A 10,496-nucleotide genomic window follows, 5' to 3' on the forward strand; every position below is an offset into this window, starting at 1 on the left:
TAAATAGAGTTTTCTAATAAGACGTAACACCATAATTTTTATTTCACAAAATTTACCATCACTTCCCTTTAAAGAAAGTGACTTGAGAATGTGAATGTATATAAATTACCTTAGTTCTTTCAGTTGAATTGTAGTGATTCAGCAGTTCAAACTTATGTTACAATAAGAAACGATACTGGTAAAAGTTATTTTCAAAGCTTTTGCAAAATAGTTACATTGTCTGAGATGCTTTTATTTCTTGCAACTGAAAATAAATTCTATAAATCTGGTAGATAAATAATCTATAAAATTGATCTTGAAATAGAAAATGATAATTTTCTTATACTAACAATTTTTACTTTCCTGAAGAAGAGAGGAACTAAGCCATGACTTCCAACTATTTCAATAATGAAGTGAAAATACTGATCTAACGAAAAACCGGAATGCTGATATCATTTTTACAACTGCAGAAAATTGCAAATACAGCTAATTTTAAAAATAAAACAGTATTGTAGACATTACTGTATTGAGAAGTAAACAAAAATAACTTATTGAATGAATCTAAGAATATGATTTGCTTTATTGCTACATGTAAACTACTGTCACATAAAATCTATTTTACAGCAATGATCTTTCTAAAAATTTTAAAAGAAACATTTAGATAAATGAACACGACTCATTCATTTTCATTCTGATAGTCCGTTCAATTACACTAGCCAGTTTTTAAAATAAGATTATCATATGATTAAGTTTTTCATTAGTACTGGATGAGAAAGGAGTTACCTCCTTGATCTTACTCCACCTTGCTCTCTGCCCTGTTTGAAAATTTCAAATTAGAGAAGAGAGGAAAATCCAGCTTGTACGGAGTCAGTGGAGGCTCTTTTGCCTCTGAGAATTACAAACAATATTTAAATATACCATCACACAACTGAACCAGAAACATGCATCAGTAGGTAAGCAATTTTATGTAAAGTGCTAGTTTTGAAATCAAGAGCACTTACATACTTTTAAATCTTATTTTCTTTTGTCCTGACTGTACAATATAGTTATCATAAGTCACCTCTCTTGTCACCCTCCATCATTTCATCTCTACTGTCACTTTTACATTAATTGTCATCAAATGTATAAATCTGACAGGTACTAAGAAAAAGAATGGTTCCTCCTGAGATAAAACTAATAATCTATGTCCAGACAAAAAAAAACCACATGAGAGTAATTATCAATAAAGAAATAAACATAGATATTTTTAAAGGCCTTGTCTTAGAGTAAAAAGAAAATAAACTGTGGGATCAGATCAAGAGATTTATAGAAAAAATCAATTCTGTACTTAGAACTTTATGAAGAACTTTGCAATTTTGAGTGAATCTGGAGGGGAATGGTAGAATAGTATTGTTGATGATAAATAATTCTAGGGCCTTAATTAAATATGTAATTTTTGAACATCTCTCTTTTTGACTGAAATGCTACTTTCCCTATGAATTTTTCTAGAGATTCATGTGGAAATATGAGTAATCTCTTCTTGTTAGCACTCTCCAACCTAACTTTAGCTCCCAACCTAACTTTCCATCACCATTCTCTTACTTCCTCAATAATTCTTTTTTTGTTGTTTGAAGAGCTTTTTTTTTTTAAATTTTGTATATTTTTTACATCATTTTTCATTTTTGCACAATGTATGCATTTTCATCTTGGTTATAGTCCCCATACAATTCCTCAATAATTCTTTAATTATTTCTGAGATCTTTCTGAGATCCTGTTTTCCACAATGCACTCATCCGATGAAACATTCTTTTTTTGTTCCCTACTTGTACAATATGGTCTTCATGGATGTTAACATCAATATACTTTTACATTTTGAACTTCTAGAGGGAATATAGCTGCTTTTAGCACTCTTTAGCTGATAGCAATTTTTAATATTGTGTCGTTCTGACTTAAACACTGTGTGGAGGTTATTGGATATTCTACTTATTCACTGTACTTGGTATACAATACTATTTATAGCTCCCCAACATACATACATTAAGTGCTCAGAAAAGCTTTAAGAGGTTTTCATGTGAGCTATTATTTGGCTGTATGAGAGTGAAAACACTGGCTGTTGCTCTCACTCTATTTCTCAAACACAAATCCTTAGCCCAAACTAAAAGTATCAGCCACTTTAAGCTTCATTTAAGTGTCAACAAATTGGTCATCTTTTGAAAATACAATTTTTTTCTTAAGATTTATTTATTTATTTATACAAGCACTGGGTAGAGTCAGAAGCGCGGCGGGGGGAGGGTGGTGAGAGAATTCACCAGAGCCAGAGCGGGGAGCAGAACAGGCAGAAGGACCGAAGCACACTGCTGAGGGGAGCAGCAGGTGGCAGGAGAGGTCTGCGTGCCATGTGGGACCCTCGCCTGTCGATCAGGGATTGAACCGGTGCTGCAGTGGCTGCGGGCAGCTTCACAACCCAGCGCTCAACCGCTGCGCCACCTGGGAGACCCTGAAAATACAATTTTATTGGCAATCATGAAGGTAGTTTTCTATGCAAATCCCACTGATTTTGTCCAGTATAGGCCAAACAAGAGATCCAGAGGGATGTCAGTAGGTGTCAGTGGGAGAGCGATGGTATTTCATTATGTTTTTCATTATGTTGTTTCTACATGTGTTTTTTTTCCCTTTCCTCAGATAAACTCTCTCAGAGGAGACTGACTGTTTCTCTACCCTACCAAGAGATTAGTGAACTCATAATCACATGGCAACAGGTCCAGTTCCAACGTGTTTCTCATTAAATTCTCTGTCATTTCCATTTGTGGGGAACTAGAAAATTTATCAGATTCTCACACAGGGAGGTGAATTTCTGCTGAGGAGGCAACATGATGTCTTTTACTCTTCGGAGTGCAATTATGGCTCTGCTTCCACAGCAGAGCAGCATCTGACCAGAGGGCTCTCTTTGTAGGATACCAGCATCCCATAACCCATTTCCGTAATTAGACACAGGTTATATAGATTCATATTATTAAAATATTGCTAGTTTTCCTATATTTTCTTCACTAAAGGACCCTTGAGGGTAGGTATAACTGTATATGAAAATATTAAATATACAAGAAGAATATACAAACTTCCCTAGCAGTCACCATCCTGAAGGAGCATGTGACAGAATGAATTTTAGAAATTTAGAAATTTTAGAAACAAAAAGCTGTAGTTTTAAGCTGTTTTAACATAAGGATGCATTACGAAGGGGTGAAAACATATTTTCTGTTTCAGTCATGAAAGAGTAACAGTCATTGCCATGCTACTATAAATCTCTGAGGCCTGCAGTTCTCATAAATTATGATGAGAAGGAAAGTCATGCCCATTAATGTTGCCACATTTGTTGTATCACTGGGTCATAAAATTGGGTCAGTGCAGAGAATAGTTTGTATTTGCCTTAGAAATCATGCTGCCTCAGATTCTCAGCCTTTACTGTGTTGTGGAGGGCAAGAGACCAAATAAGGGACATGTATGCATGCCAGTATGCTAGGCAGAGCACAGTCCACAGGACCTGTATTCATCAGGGGAGTTAAATGTTTAATGATGCAAAAATCAACTGTATCTCACCAACTTCCAAGTTTAAATACATCTATTCAAACTAAAAGAATAACAATTTCTTGGTCATTAATAATTTATTGCTGAAATCCTTAATAATTTCTAATAAAAATAGTCAATATTCATTTAACTCCTTACAATATATTGGAGTGTGATACACAAAGTTCCTGTTTAGGGGGGACTTAGATTCTTTTTTATATTGTCAAGGCAGTGAATCATGTCAATTGACTGGTTTATTTAGTTCTCCATCAGTTAAACATGGCATTTTCTTGCCAAAAGGATTTAATTTAGGATGTTTTTTTTCTACAACATCCCCAAAGTTTTTGTATTTTGGAAGTACTGCACAAGTTCCTTTGGTGGAACTTAGAGTTTGTTTTCCATTGGTTATTGACACAAATTGAAGATCATTTTATGCACATTAGAATCAATAAACCTCAAATTAGGGAGACCTCAATTTTCACCTGTCATAATCCACACTGATCCTGACCTGAGAGTTTGGGATTGAAAGATCCATGACCATCTGACTTTAGGATTGCTTAAAAATGGGAAAGACTGGGCCTCCCGGTGCACAGCGGTTGAGCGCTGGGTTGCAAAGCTGCCCCGTGGCCTCTGCGGCGCCTGTTCGATCCCCGGCTGCTCCCCGGCCACGGGAGGAGGGTCCCACATGGCACGCAGACCTCTCCTGCTGCCCATTGCTCCCCTCAGCAGTGTACTTCGATCCTTCTGCCTGCTCTGCTCCTCGCTCTGGTGAATTTTCTCACCCTCCCGCGCTTCTGACTGTACCCAGTGCATGTATAAACAAACAAACAAACAAATAAATAAATAAAAAAAATGCCTCTATAAAAAAAAAAAGGGAAAGACTGATTTGTGCTTTCCAGAGGATTTATTTTTTAAAACAAATACATCCACAGATAGAAAGAAGTGTGTAGGTTAAAAATCAAGAAGTGTATGGTTCTGAATTAAAGCTAATCTTTCATTTTTTTCCTACTTATTTGTGAAAAGCAGCAAAATTGTTAACAATTTAGCACTTTTTAAAAATAAAACACTACCTCCCACTGTTGGTCTTAAACAAAGGATTATATCAGACTCCTTCTGAGAACAGCTGCAGCTTTTCGGGCTGCTAGGGTTAAGGCAAGCGAACCTCCCCCAGGACATTTGAGGAGGTTGGCAAATGCTGCTGTGTCTACCTTGGGTGTTACAGAGGCACCCTTGCAGTGTTTTCAGCCAGCCTTCCTGTAACGTTGGCCTGCAGTCAATAAATATTTCATGTCTCTTTCCCCGAGGGTGTGCTCAGAGGACCACCCTGCAAGTGTCTGCCTCTGTGGTCACAGCTTCAGGCCGTGGGTGTAAAGGTGGGTGTGGAGCCAGAGGCAGTATATGCAGGCAGGATCCAATGAGGTTAAAATTTGGGATCATTGGTCTGGCTGTAGGGGATCTGGAGACTTCTCCATGTCAACACTCATTTTGGGAGGAGAAGCATGTCCACCAGAGGATTATCATCAAGAATCAGGGTGACTCACTCAAGGGTTAAAGGAAAGAAGCATTCATAAGAGGTGAGGTTGCAGGTTAAGGGAGAGATAGAGGCTCATTGTGCTTCTCCCCAGGCTTTCGCCATGGAGGCAATGTAAAATGTCATCTTTCTCTCAGAAGGAAATTTTCTAAGGCAAGGACCCAAGTAGGAAAGGGTCTTTGTTTCCTGACCTTTTTAAAACATGTCATCACAACAGCAACGCAGTCAGTGAATGAACTGAATGATTCTGGGTTTGGTCAAGTAGCTCTCACAGCCTAATATAGAGACTGAAAGGCCAGAGAGGCTAGAATCAGTTTTTCACAGCTAAATAAAATTGAAAAAGTGAAATTGATGGGAGCTAAGAGTTAAAATTTAGGATGAAGATATCAGAAGACTTGAAAGTGGAGGTAGAAATGATTAACATAGTCGTTAAACCAACTATAGAAATAAAAAATCCTCAGGCACCAATTGCTGCAGTGAGGAGCAGGCTGCTATGGAAAGTGTCCAGAGGCACAGATCAGAGGTGGGCCTTTGTAGAGAACCACTCGTCCTCACAAATCAACCCAGCACACCCTAGAAGTAATTAATTTAACAATAGATAACAATTCCACAAAGGAATGAACCCCTCCCAAAGTGAAGACCACTCTGTGAGGACAATTTCCACCCTGGCAAAACACAGCTCTCTTGCCTGCCTGTGACCATGCAGTTGTTTATTTAACAAACCTGTCCCTTGCAGAAACTGCTCTCCCTGCCTGCTTATAGCTATGCTAGTATCTTCTTCTCCCACCCTCCCATTTTTTAAACAATAAATCTGCCCTTTTGGATATAATTGATGTTGCTACCTCATGAGGAAACTCACCTTGTGCTGCTGAAAGGGGAGCTCTGGTGAAACTTTTCTCAGAGGTAACCCAAGGGCCCCACTCACTGAATCCAACACCCTTCCAACATGACATTAGAAATAAACTCACACAGATTGGTTTTTTGGATCTAATATCAGTTTCCTCCACCCCAACAAAGGCTGTGTCTGGCTGCTTTAAATTATAGTTGGATTTCTTGCTTATTTTACTTTCTGCCTATTTGTTCTTCTTAGATAGTACGTGAGTATCTATGTACATCTAATACAATATTAAGTGCACAGAGAGAGATAAGATATAGCTTCTTCCCTCGAGAATTTTATAGTCTAGAGGGAAGATGAACAATAAAACAAATAAACCACAGGGGCTGCCCTATAACACATCGACAGGATGGAGAAGGTGCTGGGCTCTGCAGGCAATAATAGTATTGTAACAGGGTGGTCCCCAGGAAAGGGGGAGGTTCCCTGCCCCATCCAAGGGAGGGTGGAGCTGAGCAGGAAGAGAAGCTGCAGAAGAGACTGAGGAAGGAAGCAGGATGGAGCCAGGAGACCTGGAGGAGGCGCATGGAGCCTAGAGACACGTGAAGAAACTGCGCTTGTCTTTTGGTCGTGGACTGGGTGACACAAATGTGGGTGAGACCCGTGGGGAGGTGACAATGGCAGCTTTTATCTTGATGTTGATTTTGCTCTTTTCCTTCCGGGCTTGTCTGGTTGTTTCTGACCCTTTTCTGTGGGTCCCCACTGGAAGATGCCTTAGATTTGTGGCAGGCTTTGGGGCCTTGCTCTGGGCCATTCCCATATGGATGGACTTTTACCCACGAGGGGATGGGTAACTTTGGGTGCTTCATTCAAAAACTAGACTCTTTGCCTTACCTGTATTGTTTCCTAGTTTTATTAAAGTTCCTTCCCACTAAAGTCTCATATGGTTTGTGTTGATGCGGCGGATGGCAGAACCCATTTAGAATAGGCAGGTTTGCGGGGTTTGGGCTGCCCGTCTCCCTGTCCTATAACAGTATTAGTAACTTGATTACTATTATTACTACTTCCACTTTACATTTGAACAAGTTTTCAGTATTTTTTAACACATTAAGTTTTCAGAATATATGTAGCTACCTTATCTAATTAGATACAGAATAAATCATGAGAGAGGAAATGCATAGCTTTTAATGTGTTGATATTTAAACCTTGGATACTGTGGAAGTAGATGCTTAGTCCCACTTCTGTGCTGTTATTCTAATCCCCCAGTTTATGGAAATGCAGCTGCCCAAGGCTGTGTTCCTTGGCCTTAGGGAATTTTCCCTCCCAAGGCACCATGAGGCCAGTGACTGGGTTCCTTCAGCAACAATGGCCTGACCCACTTGCTACAGTTTGTTGTGCAAGTGGAAACCCATCCAACTTCAAACCACTGCTTGCTGGGAATGCTTGAGGCTTCCATTGTAACTGCAAAAAAATTGCCTTCCTTCTCTACTCTGCCTTCACTTCTTTCCAGATAAGGATGCAGATAAAATGCAACATTCTTAGATCTGAATTTGAATAGTGCTTTGTATAAGTGTAGCCAAACATTGTAAAGGTATCCTATTTTTCAGTTGCTAAATTTGGAACCCTCTTCTCAGTAGCACTCTAATAACATGAGCTAGATCTTCTGTGCCCTACTTCAGCCTGAGACTACTTCAGACTCAGATTGTTTCCAAGGAATCCATTTTCTAGGAAAAAAATATTATGGTCAGTGAACACCAGGCAGTACCCTGGACTGCAAAAGAAAACACAGAGGGAAACAAGAAGTAGATCTAGAAGGATATCTTTCTACAATTGGGAAAACATGTTTTAGCATTCTCATAGACAAAAGAGCTTTCTGTAACCGGTGGCTAAAGCCAAAAGACTGTTACAGGTGGTGCCCCCTGGAGGGGGTTGCTGGTCAGGAAAGATAGCCCCAGGGTAAATGCTAAAAAGTATTGTATTTTAAGGTGGAGCTGCCGATAAGAGATACAAGTGACTGTAGAAGGGGGCTTGAGAGGAGTCCAGAATGCTGTTTGGGCTGTTGTGGCTGTTGCAGCCTGGCAAAGAAGAAAGGAGACCCGGGAGCCAGGCATCTTGCTGCGATGTGTGAGTGTGGCTGCTTGTCGGGTTGTCAGCTGCTATTGTTTTCAGTGCTGCTTGTGTTTGGTGCTGTGCTGGGGCATTCCAGCAGCTCATGGAATATCTCCTGTTGTATTTTTTGCTGTCTTCCTGAGTAAGAACCTGGCCTATAGTCTGGCTACTGCGTATTCGCAGTAGCAGGAAAACGCCATCTTAGACATGTGGCCTAGTGTTTCAGAGAGGACCTCTGCGTCCTCAGTGGTGGGAAGATGCCATTTAAACTGCTTTTGTGCAGGACTGAGTAACACTGCACATGGCTTTGGCTAAGGTAAAGACCAATTTTGGCCACAGTAGCTCTTTGCTTTTCCCTGGTTTGTTAAATCAATCCCTTTGTTGTTGTTCCCTGAGCCTGAGTAGTCTTGCAGTTTTGCATGTGTGTGAAGAACTCAAGAGAGTGACCAGTAAACTATTTGGACAGTATCCTTGGCCAGTTTAGTGCCCCCTTTTTGCCGATATCATTTCTACTCATAAGCAATACCAAATTCAAAGTCTCCATGGATATAAAACCACTAAAATATTATTTCTCCAAAATGGGATATTGAGGCTCAACTCTTTGCTCCATCACCCAAGATATTAGCTGTGAACATGTATCTGTATGTATCATATATCAAAGAGTGTGAACTGTGACTTCCTAAATTATACAAGGAATGTAATCGATTTGTCATTACCAGTATTTCCTGCATGTCTCTTACAAAGATAATAATTTCCTTCCTTATGAAACACATTTTTAACTTGTTTTCCAGAATGCCACATGTCTGTGGTCTTTCTGCTAACTCAGTGGCTGCTCCTTCCCAGTTTCATTGGCTAGCTCCCCCTCTTCTACCAGGCCTCCAAACCTTGCAGGACCCCAGGGCTCAGTTTTTGGCTTTTTTCTATTCTCTCTCTAAACGCACTCCCTATATGATCTTATCTTAGCTTTAAATACCATCTGTATGCTGATGACTCCTAAATTTAAATGCCCAACCTCAACCTCTCCCACAACTCTGTTCACATAGTCAGCTGCCTGCTCTACATTGCTACTTGGACACATAACAGGAATCTCGTGTGTTCCCAAACCGGTTAAACTTGTAGACTTCCACAGTTTAATAAACAACATAATGATTTATTCAGTGACTTGAGCCAAAAATCTAGCATCATTCTTTTGCCTTCTCTTTCCCTCATAACCTCCATCCAATCTACTTGTGACTCTTTTTCTACCTAAACTATATAAATATATCCTGACTCTTACCACTTTTATCTCCATACCTCAGTCCAAACTTATCTCTCTTCTTCTCTCTGTAGTGAATTTTACAGAGAAATCAGAGGGAAATTTTAAAAGCCACAAATCATTGTCACTCTCCCATTCAGAATCCTTCTTCAGTAGCTTCCCAGAACACTAGTATATAGCTAGCCCCTTCTACTATTCCCCTATCTGTCTCCTACTGTCCTCAGTCTCACTTACTCTGCTCTCACGACAGTTGTTTGGTGTCCCTTTCTTCCAGATCTTCACTATCTCTACACTCTTTCTTTACTCAGATACCTTCTTTGATGACTGTTGGGAGTCTTTTCACCAAATTACTTCATTTCGTCTCCTCCTTGTATACTTTAGAACATTTTTTCCTACTCCTCGAGTTCTTTAGAGCACCTTTTACACTCTTTAATTACCTGGTTTATGGGTTTCTCCAGGAAAAAGTAAATAGTCTGTCTTTCCTCAGTAGAATGTAAGCACTCTGAGGGAAGCCATCTTGTTTGGTTTATTCACTACAGTTTCTCTGGTACCAAGTGATGTGCCTGCCACATAGGAGACACTCAAATTTTATTGACTGACTAAATGAATTCAGTTAATTCTGCTATAATACTTGTTTTGAAAAAAAAAAAAACACTAATTTGTTCTAGCTCAATTTATGTGTAAGGGAGCAATGTGATTTTTTTTTTTTTAATTTAAAGATTTATTTATACAAGCACTGGGTACAGTCAGAAGCGCGGGAGGGTGAGAGAATTCACCAGAGCCAGAGTGGGGAGCAGAGCAGGCAGAAGGACCGAAGTACACTGCTGAGGGGAGCAGCGGGCGGCAGGAGAGGTCTGCGCGCCATGTGGGACCCTCCTCCGGTGGCCGGGGAGCAGCCGGGGATCAAACCGGCGCTGCAGAGGCTGCGGGCAGCTTCGCAACCCAGCGCTCAACCGCTGCGCCACTGGGGAGGCCCAATGTGATCTTAATGAATTTACTTAAATGCAGTTTCATCTGTAGGAAGTAGGAGGCATTTCAATTGGAACAAGTTGCATAGAAAAGTATACAATATATACTCCTAAGGTCAATACGTCACATCTGTCTTGATCTGATGTTAAAATTTTCCACCTTATTTCAGATAACACTCTTGACCTGAGTTTTGTTCTTCCCCATATTCATGTGTTGGAAGCCCTTACTCCCAAGATATTTGGAGAGAGGGTCTTTAAGGAGATACCAAGTGAGATGGGATT

This window comes from Talpa occidentalis, unplaced genomic scaffold (assembly GCF_014898055.3).
Source record: "Talpa occidentalis isolate TD23 unplaced genomic scaffold, MPIMG_talOcc4v2.1 talOcc4.6, whole genome shotgun sequence".
In the NCBI taxonomy this organism is placed as follows: domain Eukaryota; kingdom Metazoa; phylum Chordata; class Mammalia; order Eulipotyphla; family Talpidae; genus Talpa; species Talpa occidentalis.